The sequence below is a fragment of the Somniosus microcephalus genome, chromosome 3, assembly GCF_052327205.1.
Source record: "Somniosus microcephalus isolate GS21.2 chromosome 3, FLI_Smic_1.0, whole genome shotgun sequence".
NCBI classification, from domain to species: Eukaryota; Metazoa; Chordata; class Chondrichthyes; order Squaliformes; family Somniosidae; genus Somniosus; species Somniosus microcephalus.
Genome location: NC_140989.1, coordinates 347,862,946 through 347,880,663, shown reverse-complemented (window position 1 = coordinate 347,880,663; position 17,718 = coordinate 347,862,946). Strand labels below are relative to the sequence as shown.

Genomic DNA, 17,718 nt, shown 5'->3' with positions numbered 1-17,718 from the left:
CTATCTACCCTATCTGTTCCCCTTAATATCTTGAAAACTTCGATCAGGTCACCCTTTAACCTTCTAAATTTTAGGGAATACAACCCTAATTTGTATAATCTCTCCTCATAACTTAATCCTTGAAGTCCAGGTATTATTCTAGTAAACCTACGCTGCACTCCCTCCAAGGCCAATAGATCCTTCCTAAGGTGCGGTGCCCAGAACTGCTCACCGTACTCCAGGCGTGGTCTAACCAGGGTTTTGTATAGCTGCAGCATAACTTCTACCCCCTTGTATTTTAGTCCTCTAGATATAAAGGCCAGCATTCCATTAGCCTTTTTGATTATTTCTGTACCTGTTCATGACATTTTAATGATCTATGTACCTGGACACCCAAGTCTCTTTGGACCTCCACTGTTTCTAGCTTTTCACCATTTAGAAAGTATCCTGCTCTATCCTGTTTAGGTCCAAAGTGGATGACCTCACATTTGCCTACATTGAAATCTATTTGCCACAGTATTGCCCATTCACTTAATCTGTCGCTATCCCTTTGTAATTTTATGCTTCCATCTACGCTGCCTACAATGCCACCTATCTTTGTGTCATTGGCAAATTTGGATATATGACTTTCTATACCATCATCTAAGTCGTTAATAAATACTGTGAATAGCCTGTAAGCCACTGCCCTAATGAAAAAGTAATCCTATCTGGAATAGCATAGGGAACCTTGCCAGTGCTGTGTGTTGGTAAGACACGCATTTTTAGACTGTTAAAACTCCACCAGCGTCTCTACACACTCATGGGGGCCCCATTCTTTGGCTTTTGCTAACCTGCCCCAACTTCGCTGGTTTAGTTGAGTGGGGTGTGTCCCTAGGAAGAGAGAATGCACAAATGGAAACTACTTTGGTTCAGAGTCTTGGGCATAGTGGTGGGTTTCTGCCTGTGCCCAGCATATGGTTGACAAAAAAGAATTGTTCAAGGCATCTGTTAATGACGACATGATTTCCTCGAATATTAATAAATGGGTTATGTTCAAGACCTAGATAGCTCGTTTATATTGGCTTTGAAAAATTGTACATTTACGTCCTTTTACATCTCCACGATCCAAAATAATTTAGGTTTGCTGGCTTTTAGCTTTAACAGAAGATGTAAATGAGATCAACTATATGAAAGAAATGGGTTTTTTTACAGAAAGGGTAGATGCTGAAGTTGCGCCCTCACACAGCTTTTAATGGCCTACGATGCAGAGTCCAACTCGTACAATTTTTAATATAAAAGTACAGTAAATAACGGTATGCATTTTCCGGGGCCTACGACCGCGTACATTGTGCGTATGTGACTGCAAGTGCCCCGCAAGTTCCGGGTTTCTGCGTGCAATATGCATGTGCGAAAACCCAGAACTTGCAATTTGTCCAGTTTCAGCTTGACAGATCCACCGCATCCCTGAGAAATGGACATTCGCTGGTGGAGAGTTGGGCTATTTGCCCAGCGAATGCCCGTGAAACTCTTACGCCTGGTAAAAGCAGGCGTACGGCCTTCTTTTACCAGCGTAAGAGATAAAATAAATATTAAAATAATTTTTTTTAATTATTTAAACTTAAAAAAACCTTTAAAATTAGTTTAGGTTATTTTTAGCCCTTTTAAAACATTTAAATTTATTTTTCAAAAAATTACATTATTGTTTTAAATGTTTAATTAAATTGAATTTTAATTAATTTTGAACATGTAATGATTTATTTTTATTTAACTGGTGTGTAATTGTGTTTTTTAGGGGATTCCTATTCATGCTCGTCGGGATTCCGTACATAAATAGAATCCCCATAAGCATAATGGGGGTCGCTCTTTTTGATTGGTTGGGCCGGCCTACGTGATCCCAAGGGCGTGTGCGAACCGCCTGTACCCCTGGGATACGTGGGTCTTTACGCAGGCATACGCATAGAAGCCCAGGAGCACAAGTGTTCATACTTTTCTTGCGGTTCGGAGGCATTCACCCGCAGGAAGCCGCCGACCACAAATTCAGGCCCAACGTTTTGCAAAGTTAATGGCTATGATTGTTAAAATAAGTCTTCAGTGCCTTATGGTACTGAAGTAACTTGCACTGGACTGCAATAAGAATTGAGCTAGCCCAAATTGGTGTATCAAAACACTACCATAGAATGACAGGACACGTTTGCACTCCTGGCCTGATTGGGCAAACCATCTCACCAAAAGAAGAGAATGCAAAGGTATACTGCTCTCACAGCCCCTGGTGGCCAATAATAATCATCATCTTCTTAGGCAGCCCCTCAGAACCGAGGATGACTTGCTTCCACATTAAAAATGAGTTTGCAGGTGACTGATGAGTCCAATGCGGGACCTACAGTCTCTGTCACAGGTGGGGCAGGTGGTGGTTGAAGGGGCGGGTGGGTGGGGTGCTTGGGTTGACATGCACTCCTTGCGCTGCCTGCGCTTGGCTTCCGCTTGCTCCTGGCGAAGAGACTCGAGGTGTTCGGCACCTTCCCGGATGCTTCTCCTCCACTTTGTGCGGTCTTAGGCCAGGGATTCCCAGGTGTCGGTGGGGATGTTACACTTTTTCAAGGCTTTGAGGGTGTCCTTGAAGTGTTTCCTCTGCCCACCTGGGGCTCTCTTGCCGTGCCGGAGCTCCAAGTAGAGCGCTTGTTTTGGGAGTCTCGTATCGGGCATGCGGACAATGTGACCCGTCCATCGGAGCTGATCGAGCGTGGTCAAAGCTTCGATGCTGGGGATGTTGGCCTGAGCAAGAACACGGAAGTTGGTGTGCCTATCCTGCCAATGGATTTGCAGGATCTTGCGGAGGCAGCATTGGTGGTACCTCTCCAGTGCTTTGAGGTGCCTGCTGTACATGGTCCATGGCCAATAATACAGCAATACTGGCAGAACCTTGAGAATAGGTGCCTGACTGCCTTCTGAGAACAGTGAACAGTGTTGGAAAAGGAAAAGTTACCTAAAAATAAATGTTTAAAGCTACACTAGTTCTCTTGGATGGAAGCAAATATATTGAAGTAGAAAAACATGTTCCAAATGAGATGGCAGCCTGCTAGAGACTTGCATTGAAGTATTAGATTGGCATCCAGAATCGGAAAGCTGCGACAGCTCACACAATATGACAGCTCATCAGAAAGACAAGATTAGCCCCCAATGGGCGCGCTGGCTGGGAAGGTCAGCGAGAGAATAGGATGGGAAGTTGGGGTTGCTGCTCGTAATGCGGCAGCGATGAATGCCTCGTTGGGCCCTTAGGAGGATGCCAAGAGAGGCACAGAGGGGAGCGCCTTGGGATATTTTACTACATTAAAGGCGTTCTAAAAATGCAAGCTGCTGTTGTTATCTAAGAGGGAGTCAAGCCTGGGACAGTGACAAGAGTGTTGGAAGGTCAAGGAGTGCTGAAGGGTTGGGGTAGGGATTTGGAAGGGCAGAGTACCCGAGAGGGGAGGAATGAAAGGAGGTTAATTATCTTCAGTGATATAAACTGGAATTTACCTGTAATGTTTCCATCCTAAATTTCACCAAGAGATTATAAAACATTTCTACAGAACTTTCCATTCAAAACTTAACTTGTGTAACTGTGGTGTACTGTTGGTATGAAGTTTCTGATCGCAGTGCAGTTACTGGGAAAGGGCCATGTTTCCCCATGAGAAACAGCGGGGGATGTGGAGTCATCCTTTAATGTTCCACAATGGCTACATCAAGAGCAGCATTGGAAGAGTCGTGGGAATAGACTACCTTTGAAGCTGGTATGAAGAAGTAAAAATAACTATACGTCTAGTACATTTTTCATCAGTATACTGTATCAAATTTCAGTAAACCATGAAGAAAAACAGTTAAGTTTCAGTATAAAAGATATTTAAGCATATAAGCTATGTAAGCATAGAGCTAGGTTAGTTGTCAGGAGGTTTTTCTTCATCGACACTTGGAACAAGCTGCCAGCTCTTGCGGCGAATGCGGATTCAGTGCAACAGATCAAAAGGAAATTGAACAAGTTCCTCGTTGTAGCTAATATCACTGTGTACAGAAGGTAGGTGGGATCATGGGTATGTACTTTGTGATCACGGAGATCTCCTGGAACTTGTTTTGATTGGTTTCCGGGTCGACGGGAAATTTCACAGATTTTATTCCTGCATTGGCCAAGGATTTATTACATTTTTTTTCCCCCCCTCTCCCAGAACTGCTGGTAGGAGGGAATACTGGGTTCATGATGCTCAGTTACATCAAGACCGTTTGGAACTGGCTCGATGGACCAGCTTGTCTTTTCTTCTGTCTTTGTAGGTTTACCATTCTTGCTTCATTGGTTACTTTACAGTAGTGTACCACTACTTGCTGTTAGAGCAGTCAGATTCAGATTAGATTTATTTGCCATATGTAACAAGTAGGGACACGTTCAGAGTCAATACAATGGCTTCCCGTGGCAGTGGGAGCACGATGTCCCTCAGCCGCTCCGTCCTCCTCTTCACCGCGGCCTCCTCCTCACTGTTGCCGGCTCCACGTGTGGTGGCCTGCTTCTCCCGCTCTGGCCACCATGCCCGGCTCCCCTCCTCCCATCCGGACTGCGAGTTACCCGAAATGGAGCTGCTGGCCGACGTGCTGCAGCGTGTCGTGCCCTTATGTCATGGCCAGTGGGAGATTAATGTGAGTCATGGCAGATTTTACTTTAATATTGCCACTCTGGGGATAGCATTGAGTCAGGAAAAGCCCACGGCAAAACAGTCAGTTGAGAGACTTGGCTGTTTGCACACCAGTTGAACAACAGAGTCTTACAATGGAGTGAATTAATTTGGAGAGCCCAAACCTGGGGAACAGGACGTAGTGCAGCCTCACAGCTGACTGTCTGAGCACCACCCCCAGCATGCCTGCATTTCACTCACCTGGCAACGCAGTCAACTTTGAGACTCGGCTGTTCTACTGCTGCACAAAAATGTTGTGATCTTTCAGTTCCCTTTAGAGCACCAGTAAAGTAACTGCGTCTCACAGCTTTCTAGTCATTGCGAGAAGCGATACTGAAATTGCATGCATTTCCGAGCCAGAAAAGGGAACTCAGAGGAAGCAGTAGAATTTAAGTGAATCCTGTCTTTTCCATCAGGAAAGAAAGCAAGAAAACTGAAAGCCAAATCTTGTTATGCTGAATAACAAGTGTCTAAATTCAAGTGAAGAAACTACAACAATCCAAGATAAATATAAGCCAAAGGATGATACAAACCACAGATATACAGGTTACAGGTGTATTGGATGCAAAGTTCTGACTAGGAAAAAATAAATATCAGGAATAAGTCCAAGAAAATCATTAAGTGACTGATCTTGTGGCGACTTTGGAAGCAACAAACACTGATTTTGAGAAGACTGAAGACGGGCACTGAAAACCAGAACATTTTAAAATCATTTGGCCTCTAAACACAACTTACTCAATGAATACGAGCATCTGGTGTTGGCCGAAAAGGAGTTGGCCAAGAAGTTCCAGCGAATCAGTGCTCAGCAAAATATGAAAGAAACATTGACAAAAAAATGACACGGCAAAAGAATTATACAATAACAAAGTGCACCAAATAAAAGTGTCAAAAATCAAAACCTCGTGAGGATGGCACTCATAGAAAATAAATCCAGCATTTAGAAATGTCTAAATCTGCCACTACCCAGAGTCTGGCCCTGGTCCCATTCCCACTTGCCACCCACAAACAGATATTGTTCCAGCTCTCTTAGCAGCTTAAGATGGGGATTGAGTGAGAATCAGGCTGAATATAGAAAGTTCAGAGGGGAAGTGAAAAAGAAAATAAGAGGGGCAAAGACAGTATGAGAATAGATTGGCAGCTAACATGAAAGGGAATTCAAAAGTCTTCTATAGGCATATAAATAAATAAATGGGTAGTAAGAGGAGGGGTGGGGCCGATTAGGGACCAAAAAGGAGACCTACACATGCAGGCAGAGGGCATGGCTGAGGTACTAAATGAGCACTTTGCATCTGTCTTCAACAAGGCAGAAGATGTTGCCAATGTCATAGTGAAAGAGGAGGTATTGGAGATACTGGATTAGATAAAAATTGATAAAGAGGAGGTACTAGAAAGGCTGTCTGAACTTAAAGTTAATAAGTCACCAGGACTGGATGAGATGCAGCCTAGGATGCTGAGGGCGGTTAAGGAGGAAATCACGGAGGTAATCGCCATAATCTTCCAATCCTCCTTAGATACGGAGGTGGTGCCAGAAGACTGGAGAATTGCAAATGTTACACCCTTGTTCAAAAAGGGTTGTAAGGATAAACCCAGCAACTACAGGCCAGTCAGTTTAACCTCGGTAGTGGGAAAGCTTTTAGAAACGATAATCGGGGACAAAGTTAACAGTCACTTGGACAAGTGTGACTAATTAAGGAAAGCCAGAATGGATTTGTTAAAGGCAAATCGTGTTTAACTAACTTGATCGAGTTTTTTGATGAGGGTAATGTGGTTGATGTAGTGTACATGGATTTCCAAAAGGCGTTTGATAAAGTGCCACACAATAGGCTTACCAACAAAGTTGAAGCCCATGGAATAAAACGGACAGTGGCAGCATGGATACAAAATTGACTAAGTGACAGGAAGCAGAGAGTAGTGGTGAACGATTGTTTTTCGGACTGGAGGGAGGGACACAGTGGTGTTCCCCAGGGGTCGGTACGAGGACCACTGCTTTTCTTGATATATATTAATGTCTTGGACTTGGGTGTACAGGGCACAATTTCAAAATTTGCAGATGACAAGACTTGGAAGTATAGTAAACAGTGAGGAGGATAGGGATAGACTTCAAGAAGACAGACAGGCTGGTGAAATGGGCGGACATGTGACAGATGAAATTTAACACAGAAAAGTGCGAAGTGATACATTTTGGTAGGAAGAACGGGGAGAGGCAACATAAACTAAAGGGTACAATTCTACAGGGGGTGCATGAACAGAGAGACCTGGGGTAATATGTGCACAAATCGTTGAGGTGGCAGGGCAGGTTGAGAAAGCGGTTTAAAAAAAAAAAGCATATGGGATCCTGGGCTTCATAAATAGAGGCATAGAGTACAAAAGCAAGGAAGTTATGATGAACCTTTATAAAACACTGGTCCGGCCTCAACTGGAGTATTGTGTCCAATTCTGGGCACCGCACTTTAGGAAGGATGTGAAGCCTTGGAGAGGGAGCAGAAAAGATTTACGAGAATGATTCCAGGGATGAGGGACTTCAGTTACGTGGATAGACTGGAGAAGCTGGGGTTGTTCTCCTTAGAGCAGAGAAGGTTGAGAGGAGATTTGATAGAGGTGTTCAAAATCATGAGGGGTCTAGACAGAGTAGATAGAGAGAAACTGTTCGCATTCGTGGAAGGGTTGAGAACCAGAGAACACAGATTTAAGTTGATTGGCAATAGAACCAAAGGTGACAGGAGGAAAAACCTTTTTATGCAGCGAGTGATTAAGATCTGGAATGCACTGTCTGAAAGGGTGGTGGAGGCAGACTCAATCGTGGCTTTCAAAAGGGAGTTGGATAAGTACCTGAAGGAAAAAAATTTGCAGGGCTACGAGGAAAGGGCGGGGGAGTGGGACTAGCTGAAGTGCTCTTACAGAGAGCCGGCACGGGCTCGACGGGCCGAATGGCCTCCGTCTGTGCTGTAACCATTCTATGATTGGTTGGGATGCATCATCTCCCCAAACTTCAGGCGCTATTAAGTGGGGTCAAAGATTATTCAGGCCAGCAGAGTGAGTACCCCTTCTGAATAAATTCCTCCACTTTAACCACCGGTCAACTGCATAATCTGTTAGATGGCCATAAAGAACAAACACTTTACATTGTAGTCAACAAAACATTCCCAAACAAAACACTACTTCAAACTGTACTATTTGGATCAATGTCACAATCCAACACAAACATATCACACCTTCTTCTGATCGTTGACTGGCTGGCTTCCTTTCCTGCATAAACACTGCAAGTGGTAGAGAAAACAAAGCATAGCAAGACTCATCTAGACAAAAAGCCAGCGAAAACATTTTTATTGCACCAAATCAACATATACGTGATAGCAAAATACTGCGGATGCTGGAAATCCAAAATAACAACAGAAAATGCTGGAAAAACTCAGCAGGCCAGGCAACATCCGTGGAGAGAGAAATAGAGTCAACGTTTCAGGTCGAAACCCTTCGTCAGGACTTAAAAAACACAGGAAATGAAACAGATTAAAAGGCCAGTTTGGGGGCTGGGAAATGGGGATGAGAGAACAAAAGAGAAGTGAAGAGACATTAAGAGGTATTCAAAACGAGACAAGATGGTGATAGGACTAGTGGAGACAAAAGACGGCTCTAGATTAGGTGTGAAATGCACTGGCAGAGTGGGAGACAAAGGGGGAAGGGCTCACATATAGGTGGTTGGTCACACTGTTCAGATATATACCTAAAAAATAATAAAGACTTAATGCTGAAGGTAACATCCACTTTCAGTTCTTACATCACAATATGATGTGACCAGTTATAAACTATTGTATTCTGGATGTGTGCAACCAACTCAATTTACATGTTAAAAAAATCAGGTAACGCATACATCTAACATCTGCTACCATTTGCTTCAATACCTTAAAGTATTCTGATCAACTCACTGAGATTCCTGTTTTTCTTTGAAGAGGCCATTCGGCCCACTAAGTCTACGCCAGAAAAATGCTCCTTGCATTGGCCAGGAATCAAGCCCAGGACTCCCAAGTGGCAGAATTCTACAACTGAACCACCAATACAATTGTCCAAAACCAACTATTTTACACACAATTTGACCAGCATATTAATGTGCATATTTATCCACTGTCACTGCTGTGTATTCCAATAGCTGGTGCTCCTATTCTACAGTACTCCTTTTGTACAAAATTGAACTTTGCCACATCAGAAACAACCAAGAGCTCCACTGAATACTGGACAAGTATTGTGTTACTTACGCCAAAGCTCCCATGCCATTACACAAGTTATCTGATGTTACTGTAAACAGCAATACAAACAGACAGCAGCAACGCGTAGAGGTCTCACTAAAATGTAGCTCTTTCTATCGCACTTAACTTTTTTGGTCCAGAAACAGGAAACTCGCTTAATTACTTCATATTTTGCAGTATGTGCACTGCATCAATTATAGTACAGTGGAATCATTGTTTATAGTGATCATGCCTGACTCAAACCATAGTTGGAAATAGCAGTTTGAGCCTTATGCGCAGGTTTTCCTTTGTACTAGACACTTGCAGTGACCTGTGGAGCTCTTCAGCACTGATGGACACTTTAAATAGGTACTCTCAGCCTCGACTCTAATTTAATCTAATTATCAGCACTGAGAAGAATACTATTCAGCACTAACCAGCAATTTAAACAGGGGAGTTGTTTAAATTGCTGGTCAGCGCTCAGTGGTAATCAGCTCGGATTGCCAGTTTGAACTAAATCAATGTAACTAAATAAGAGAAGAGGGTTAGCAGTTGATTAATCAGCTGTTTAAAATGTCTGTCAGCACTGAGCTGCAGCTATAATAATACTGCGATTAGGTATCATTTGTGCTACTGGTCAAATCGATCACTATAACTGGATGCTACTGCAAGTCCCTTTCTCCAATGCAAGTCTGCGATTAACACATTGGAGTGGTACAAACGCCACAACAGCAAAAATCTAGGTTTAATGGAAAAAATATCTTAAATCAAAACTGCAACTCTTGTAACATCCTTCTTGCACTTGAAAAAAAAAACTTCTTTTGGGCTCCACAGACAGCTCAGTGAGTAAATGCAATGACCCACACATCAGGAAGGACCTGGTCTAAACTGAAGGAGCCACTCTCTCCAATCCCTGGTCTGTGCTAAGAAAGCCAATCCTAACCACGGTAGGAGTGGGACGCACTGCACTCCATTAGCGGAGGAGGGAAGGGCGAAAACAAACAGCATTCGCACTCCTGTTCCCTATCCACTATTCCTGCTGGAAAGCATCCCTATATGTATAGGTTGAGTACAAGATCAGGATTAGCTACAATGCCCACAGTGTCAAATAGTCTGCTGACAGTCACTATCCAGTATCATCCAATGAGTTACTAGAGCTAATGCCTGTGGAACTGTACCACAGAACAAGGCGTTCAAGAGGAAAGAAAACGGTAGGGAAACTAGAAAAAATTGACGGTACATTTTCTTCAGTAATATATGACCCGTCAATTTCAATTCATAATCCAATATATTCTTCCAGTTTAAAAAAAGTAAAATTAACTTTTAGTTATTGGTCTTCTGTGCAACATTCAAAATAACAGCTATGAAGGAAAAACAACCACCCTTTCCAACTTATATACAGCATAAACGTCAAGAACTGAACACTCGTTAGCTACACACCACGTAAAAAAACCAGAATAAATATTAAGCAAACCACCACACAAGCCAAGAGAAACGGTAAACTATCCAGCCATGCATATAAAAGGCATCAGTCCCTAAGCCTTAATGGTTTTCTCAAACCCTCCCCAGTAACTTCAGTTTCCCTTAATGTCTTAAAGCCAATTGTTCCAAATTCATATATTTTCTATTAACGTTTTTTCCCATTGTAAAGCTAGCAACTGTGTGATCTGCACACACTGTTGTTAGCTTCTCAATGGGAAAACACATTAATTTGGAACAATTGACTTATCTTTTTAAATAACATACAAGTCCAAACAGTTATTAAGTAGAGTAACTTTATGTTGCACTGCATTGCCAAGTGCTGCACCAATGAATTCTCCCACACTAAATTTTTTTTGCCAATGTTCCCTTCCTTCCTTCCTGAAGATGTTGGCTCCTGCTGGAGTACAGTTCCTCTCGTACCTCGCTTATGGTCAGAGTGTGAACCTAAACGGTGAATCCCAGGTTTGACACCCATGCAGCCCTGAACTAGCTAATCTCAACTAGGATGACACCGGGATGCTAAAACTGGCCTCAACACCCCTGGACTGGGGAAAAGAACATGACCCAGGGTCCCAAAATGCATATGTGGGCATTGTGAGCATAAAAATGGGCTTAGAGCTGTTCCAACTCTATTTTAAGAGCCTGTCAACAGTCATTGCAGAAGCTCACACATGAATAAGCCAAATGGGCACGATGCTAGAGAATTGCTATCACCACAGAACTATATCACAGCAAGCAGTCAAAGCATAGGGGTAACATGAAATTTAACAAGAAAAATAGCAAACTAAGATTTTTTTTAATGTGGTTCAGTACTCCAACACATCACATTTAGCATCAGATCATGGCGGGGAGGGGGGGGGGAAACAAGAGTCACCTCTTCAGTCTGGATTAAATTAAAATCCAGTAGGTAGAAATGAAATGATAGTACGCTGACCCACTCTACCCAATATCTTCCTCCCAGTAAGTTTAGAATCATACAGATTTACGGCACAGAAGGATACCATTCGACCCATTGTGTCTGTGCCGGCCGAAAAAGAGCTATCCAGCCTAATCCCACTTTCCAGCTCCTGGTCTGTAGCCTTGTAGGTTACAGCACTTCAAGTGCACATCCAAGTACTTTTAAATATGATGAGGGTTTCCACCTCTGCCACCCTTTCAGGCAGTGAGTTCCAGACCCCCATCACCCTCTGTGTGAAAAAAGTTCTCAACTCCCCTCTAATCCTTCTACCCATTACTTTAAAGCTATGCCCCCTGGTTATTGACCTCTCTACTAGGGGAAATAGGTTCTTCCTATCCACTCTATCTAGGCCCCTCGTAATTTTATACACCTCAATCAAGTCTCTCCTCAGCCTCCTCTGTTCCAAAGAAAACAACCCCAGCCTATCCAATCTTTCCTCATCGCTAAAATTCTCCAGTCCTGGCAACATCCTCGTAAATCTCCTCTGTACCCTCTCTAGTGCAATCACTTCTTTCCTGTAATGTGGTGACCAGAACTGTATGCAGCACTCTCGCTGTGGCCTAACGAGTGTTTTATACAGTTCCAACATAACCTCCCTGCTCTATTCTATGCCTTGGCTAATAAAAGAAAGTCACCCATATGCCGTCCTAACTACCTTATCTACCTGTCTTGCTACCTATTTCCCCAAATATAGCAACCTGTACTAGTTCTCCAGATATTACGGAGCACTTAAAAAAAATCAGTCAGTCCTATGCATGGCAATATATTGTATAGTCAAAAAGCACCACCTACAATATTAAAAAACCACAAACCAAGATGATTATAAACTTGCAGTCACCACAGAATTGTCACTTCAGTTGCCCGTAGTGATGTGGTATTTAATTAACGTCATCCAAGCAGCAAAACACTGATTGAATTTTGCTTCCCCGTGCCAATCATTGACCAATATATTGAAAAGGGAAAAAAATTGTAAAAGACACACATGTAAATCGTCCGTTTGAGCTGCACATGAGCAAAGCTCAGGGAAGTGATCAATAATGAATGATGATGACAGTACAAGTACTGGCTCATTTTGCAAGAAACTAGAGCCAGGCTGACACTGGAGTGGAGCTTTAAAACCAGACGCACTGTGCGGAGGAAAGGGAGAGTCCAACCAGGGCAGAGCTTTAAAACCAGGCCTGGGACAGCCTGTGCAGAGGAAAGGGAGAGCCCAACCAGGGCAGAGCTTTAAAACCAGGCCTGGGACAGACTGTGTAGAGGAAAGGGAGAGCCCAACCAGGGCAGAGCTTTAAAACCAGGCCTGGGACAGACTGTGTAGAGGAAAGGGAGAGTCCAACCAAGGCAGAGATTTAAAACCAGGCCTGGTGGGGATTATCGCCACTGTTAAAGGCAGCAGGCGTCCGCCGGGCTCCCGGTCCAGTGGGGTGGGAGAGTTTGGGCCAGTCTCGGGCCTACGGGGAACTCCTCGGCCGGCCTGCTCCCCTCCGGCTGCCACTGGCGTATTTCGGGGAGGGAGGAGGAGGCAGGTCATCCCCCCACCCTGTAAGGGCCGCCCTGCCCGGCCCGCTGTCCTGGATTGGTTTCCACCCTGGGGTTGGGGGATGAGCGACGGCGGCGGCTCCCCGGTTATTAATGATTAAACGGCCGGCCCTTACCTTGGAAAGATTTCACCCAGCGCCTCTCGCTCTCACTCTTTAAAAAATTAACTTTCCATGGATCCGAGCCAGGTGAACGGCCCGCAGGTCAGTGTCCGCTCAGCCTGGCTCCTGTCTGTCTCCGAGTCCAGTCACAGCACAACTCCCAACCCCCCGAGAATCTCCAACCCCCCTTCGCCTCTCCTCTCCGGAGCTGGGCGGCCCGACCCGGCCCGGCTCGCCGCGTCACCCAACCCCGCCCCCACCGCCTCGCGCAGACCCGGACTGCAGTGCAGGGACCCTCAGCCGGTGCAACCTGAACCAGTGCAATCTGAGTCGGTGCCATGCAGGGACCTTGAACTAGTGCAGCCTGAGTCGGTGCGGTGCAGGGAACCTGAACCAGTGCCATGCCGGGACCTTGAACTAGTGCAGCCTGAGTCGGTGCAGTGCAGGGAACCTGAACCAGTGCCATGCCGGGACCTTGAACTAGTGCAGCCTGAGTCGGTGCAGTGCAGGGAACCTGAACCAGTGCTATGCCAGGACCTTGAGCTAGTGCAGCCTGAGTCGGGGCGGTGCAGTTTTAGGGACCCTGAGCCAGTGCAATCTGAGACGGTGCCATTCAGGGACCTTGAGCTAGTGCAGCCTGAGTCGGTGCGGTGCAGTGTAGGGACCCTGAGCCAGTGCAATCTGAGACGGTGCCATGCAGGGACCTTGAACTAGTGTAGCCTGAGTAGGTGCAGTGCAGTGACCCTGAGCCAGTGCAATACAGTGATCCTGAGCCAATGAAATACAGCGATCCTAAATTAGTGCAATACAGTAGCCCTGAGCCAGTGCAATACAGTAACCCTGGGCCAGTGAAATACAGTGACCCTGAGCCAGTGCATCCTGAGCTAGTGCAGGGACCCTGAGCCAGTGCAACCTGAGCAGGTGCAGTGCAGCGACCCTGAGCCAGTGCAACCTGAGCCAGTGCAGTGCAGCGACCCTGAGCCAGTGCAACCTGAGCAGATGCAGTGCAGCGACCCTGAGCCGGTGCAACCTCAGCCGGTGCAGTGCAGGGACCCTGAGCCAGTGCAACTTGAGCAGGTGCAACCTGAGCCGGTGCAGTGCAGCGACCCTCAGCTAGTGCAACCTGAGCAGGTGCAGTGCAGTGACCCTCAGCCAGAGCAACTTGAGCCGGTGCAGTGCAGCGACCCTGAGCCGGTGCAACCTGAGCTGGTGCAGTGCAGGGACCCTGAGCTGGTGCAGTGCAGGGACCCTGAGCCAGTGCAACCTGAGCCAGTGCAGTGCAGGGACCCTGAGCCAGTGCAACCTGAGCTGGTGCAGTTCAGGGACCCTGAACCAGTGCATCCTGAGCTGGTGCAGTGCAGGGACCCTGAACCAGTGCAACCGGAGCCAGTGCAGTGCAGGGAACCTGAGCCAGTGCAACCTGAGCAAGTGCAGTGCAGTGACCCTCAGCCGGTGCAACTTGAGCCGGTGCAGTGCAGCGACCCTGAGCCGGTGCAACCTGAACTGGTGCAGTGCAGTGACCCTCAGCCAGTGCAACCTGAGCTGGTGCAGTGCAGCGACCCTCAGCCAGTGCAAGCTGAGCCGGTACAGTGCAGCGACCCTCAGCCAGTGCAAGCTGAGCCGGTACAGTGCAGCGACCCTCAGCCAGTGCACTACAGCAACCCTGAGCCAGTGCAATACAGTGATCCTGAGCCAGTGCAATACAGCAACCCTGAGCCAGTGCAATACAGCAACCCTGAGCCAGTGCAACCTGAGCAGGTGCAGTGCAGCAACCCTCAGCCAGTGCAACGTGAGCCGGTGCAGTGCAGGGACCCTGAGCCAGTGCAACCTGAGCGGGTGCAGTGCAGGGACCCTCAGCCAGTGCAACCTGAGCTGTTGCAGTGCAGCGACCCTCAGCAAGTGCAACCTGAGCCAGTGCAGTGCAGGGACCCTGAGCCGGTGCAACCTGAGCCGGTGCAGTGCAGCGACCCTCAGCCAGTGCAACCTGAGCTGGTGCAGTGCAGCAAACCTGAGCCAGTGCAGTGACCCTCAGCCAGTGCAACCTGAGCCGGTACAGAGCAGTGACCCTCAGCCAGTGCAATACAGCAATCCTGAGCCAATGAAATACAGCAACCCTGAGCCAATGAAATACAGCGACCCTGAGCCAGTGCAACACAGCGACCCTGAGCCAGTGCAACACAGCGACCCTGAGCCAGTGCAACACAGCGACCCTGAGCCAGTGCAACACAGCGACCCTGAGCCAGTGCAACACAGCGACCCTGAGCCAGTGCAACACAGCGACCCTGAGCCAGTGCAACACAGCGACCCTGAGCCAGTGCAACACAGCGACCCTGAGCCAGTGCAACACAGCGACCCTGAGCCAGTGCAACACAGCGACCCTGAGCCAGTGCAACACAGCGGCCCTGAGCCAGTGCAACACAGCGGCCCTGAGCCAGTGCAACACAGCGGCCCTGAGCCAGTGCAACACAGCGGCCCTGAGCCAGTGCAACACAGCGGCCCTGAGCCAGTGCAACACAGCGGCCCTGAGCCAGTGCAACACAGCGGCCCTGAGCCAGTGCAACACAGCGGCCCTGAGCCAGTGCAACACAGCGGCCCTAACCCAGTGCAACACAGCGGCCCTAACCCAGTGCAACACAACGCTCCTAATCAGTGCAATACAGCAACCCTAAGCCAGTGCAATACAGCAACCCTAAGCCAGTGCAACTTGAGCAAGAGCAATATAGTAACCCTGAGCCAGTGAAATGCAACGACCCTAAACCAGTGCAATACAGCAACCCTAAGCCAGTGCAACCTGAACCAGTGCAACCTGAGCTGGTGCAATGCAGGGACCCTAAACCAGTGCAACCTGAGCCGGTGCAGTGCAGCGACCCTCAGTTAGTGCAACCTCAGCCAGTGCATCCTGAGCCGGTGCAACCTGAACCAGTGCAACCTGAGCCGGTGCAGTGAGCAAAACAACTCTCAGCCAGTGCAACCTGAGCCAGTGCAATACAGTAACTTTGAGCCAGTGCAACCTGAGCCAGTGCAGTGCAGCGATCCTGAGCCAGTGCAATGCAGCAACCCTAAGCCAGTGCAACCTGAGCCAGTGCAATACAGCGACCCAGAGCCAGTGCAATACAGCAACCCTACGCCAATGCAACCTGAGCCAATACAATACAGCGACTCTGAGCCAGTGCAGCAAAGGCTGTTGTGTAGAAACCTTCAGGCAGCACAGGCTGCAATCCTGAGCCGGGGCTGCGGAGATTGCAATCCTGAGCCAGGGCTGCTCCGCTTGCAGTGCAAACATTTTCAGCCAGCGTAGACTGCAGTGCAACAACACTGAGCAAGGGCAGTATAGCACAGACTGCAGTACAAAAGTCCTGGGCCATGGCAGCACAGAATCCAGCATAGCAACCCTGAGCCAGCACTGAACAGACTCTTTGTAATACAGCAACAGTGAGCCGATTACAACAACATTGAGCCAGCACAGTACACTCAGCACTGAACCAACATAAACACAAAACAGCCACACCGGACCAACATAAAAACACCTGTATTATACCTGCATAGTGCATACTACAATACTGAACTGGCATATAAGGCACACTGAACAAGCATAAGAATCCAGCAGCAGGCACTGCAGTGCATCAAGACTGAACCAGTATGGTACACAGACAGCAGTGCACCAATACCTGCTTTATGCTAGAAAACATGATTCAGTTTAATCCATAATTCAATTCCCATTCATAAAGGCACAAATTCAGAGGGGACATGTTAATTGGAGAAAAGCAAACTTAGGCTCAAGCGTGTGGAGGAATCCCATCCGATCTTACCCTCGTCCGGACGGAATTTCTCAAGGACGCGAGGCCCCGAACTCCCCTTGGGAACTTGCAGCTCACAACTTGAGCCGTCTCTTGGAAATCCGCTCTGTGCCATTCCAATCGGCGTGGAGGGATTTCCTATATGGTCTGCTCCTGCACACTCTCCCCTCAGTCGCCCTCGTCCTCTGTCCAGACACACCCTGGCATTCCATCTTGCCGTCCGGCGGAGGCAGGAGACCCCAGTGGAGGTTCTGTCCATGCGGGAGTCTTCCCCCTATTCCACTGGGGATCTAGCATATAGAGTGTAGCAGTCGTGTTCATTAGGGTTTTAAGCAGATTCACAGAACCCCAGGCTGGCTGTAACTTTTGTGGCCTGGAGGAGTCCGTGTTCCATGTGTACGTGGAGTACGAGAGATTGCAGGCCCTCTTCCACTATTTGAAGGCGCTGTGCCTCAGCTTCTGGCTGCACTTCAGTCCCACGCGCCTGATCTTTGGCCACCCGGTGCAAAGGGGGCAGGCAAGTCGGAGGACCTCCTCATCAGGCCTGGCCAAGGTGGCCATCAACAGGTCCAGGCTGGACGTGGCAGACGGGGTTGTCCGCTCTGACTGCCTGCCTCTCTTTCACGGCTACGTCCACACCCAGGTGTCACTGGAGAGGGAGCACGCGGTGTCCTCCGGTATGCTTGAGGCCTTCCGTGACCAGTGGGTACTGTAGGGACTGGAGTGCCTAGTGGACACTGTAAATAATATTATGATTTAATTTGTTGGGTTTCCTTTGGCTTTATCATTTGGATCCTATTCTTTGTGCTCCTTTAAATAGGAGGAATTTTTGTTTAATTTGATTTCGATTGGTGACACCAGGGTCACCCAAATCGGCCAATCAGAAAAGGAGAAAAGCAAACTACGGCGGAATTAGCAGCCTGGATAAATTGGAGGGAAAAGTTAACTCGTAAAACAGTGGAGTAA

At 47.3% G+C, this 17,718-nt stretch overlaps 1 protein-coding gene across 15 annotated transcripts in view; it reads right to left on the bottom strand.

Moving 5' to 3' along the window:
* LOC147122327 (ecotropic viral integration site 5 protein homolog) overlaps positions 1 to 13,179 on the bottom strand; it is a 260,882-nt gene extending 247,703 nt beyond the window's left edge. For 4 of the 15 annotated variants that reach the window (XM_085983320.1, XM_085983326.1, XM_085983322.1 and 1 more), the window contains exon 1: positions 12,971 to 13,179. The gene's annotated coding sequence lies outside the window, so the exon portion shown is untranslated. The remainder of the gene's footprint in view (positions 1 to 12,970) is intronic. The other 11 variants (XM_085983327.1, XM_085983332.1, XM_085983333.1 and 8 more) reach the window with 7 other exon arrangements.
* Between the last annotated feature and the right edge of the window lie 4,539 nt (positions 13,180 to 17,718).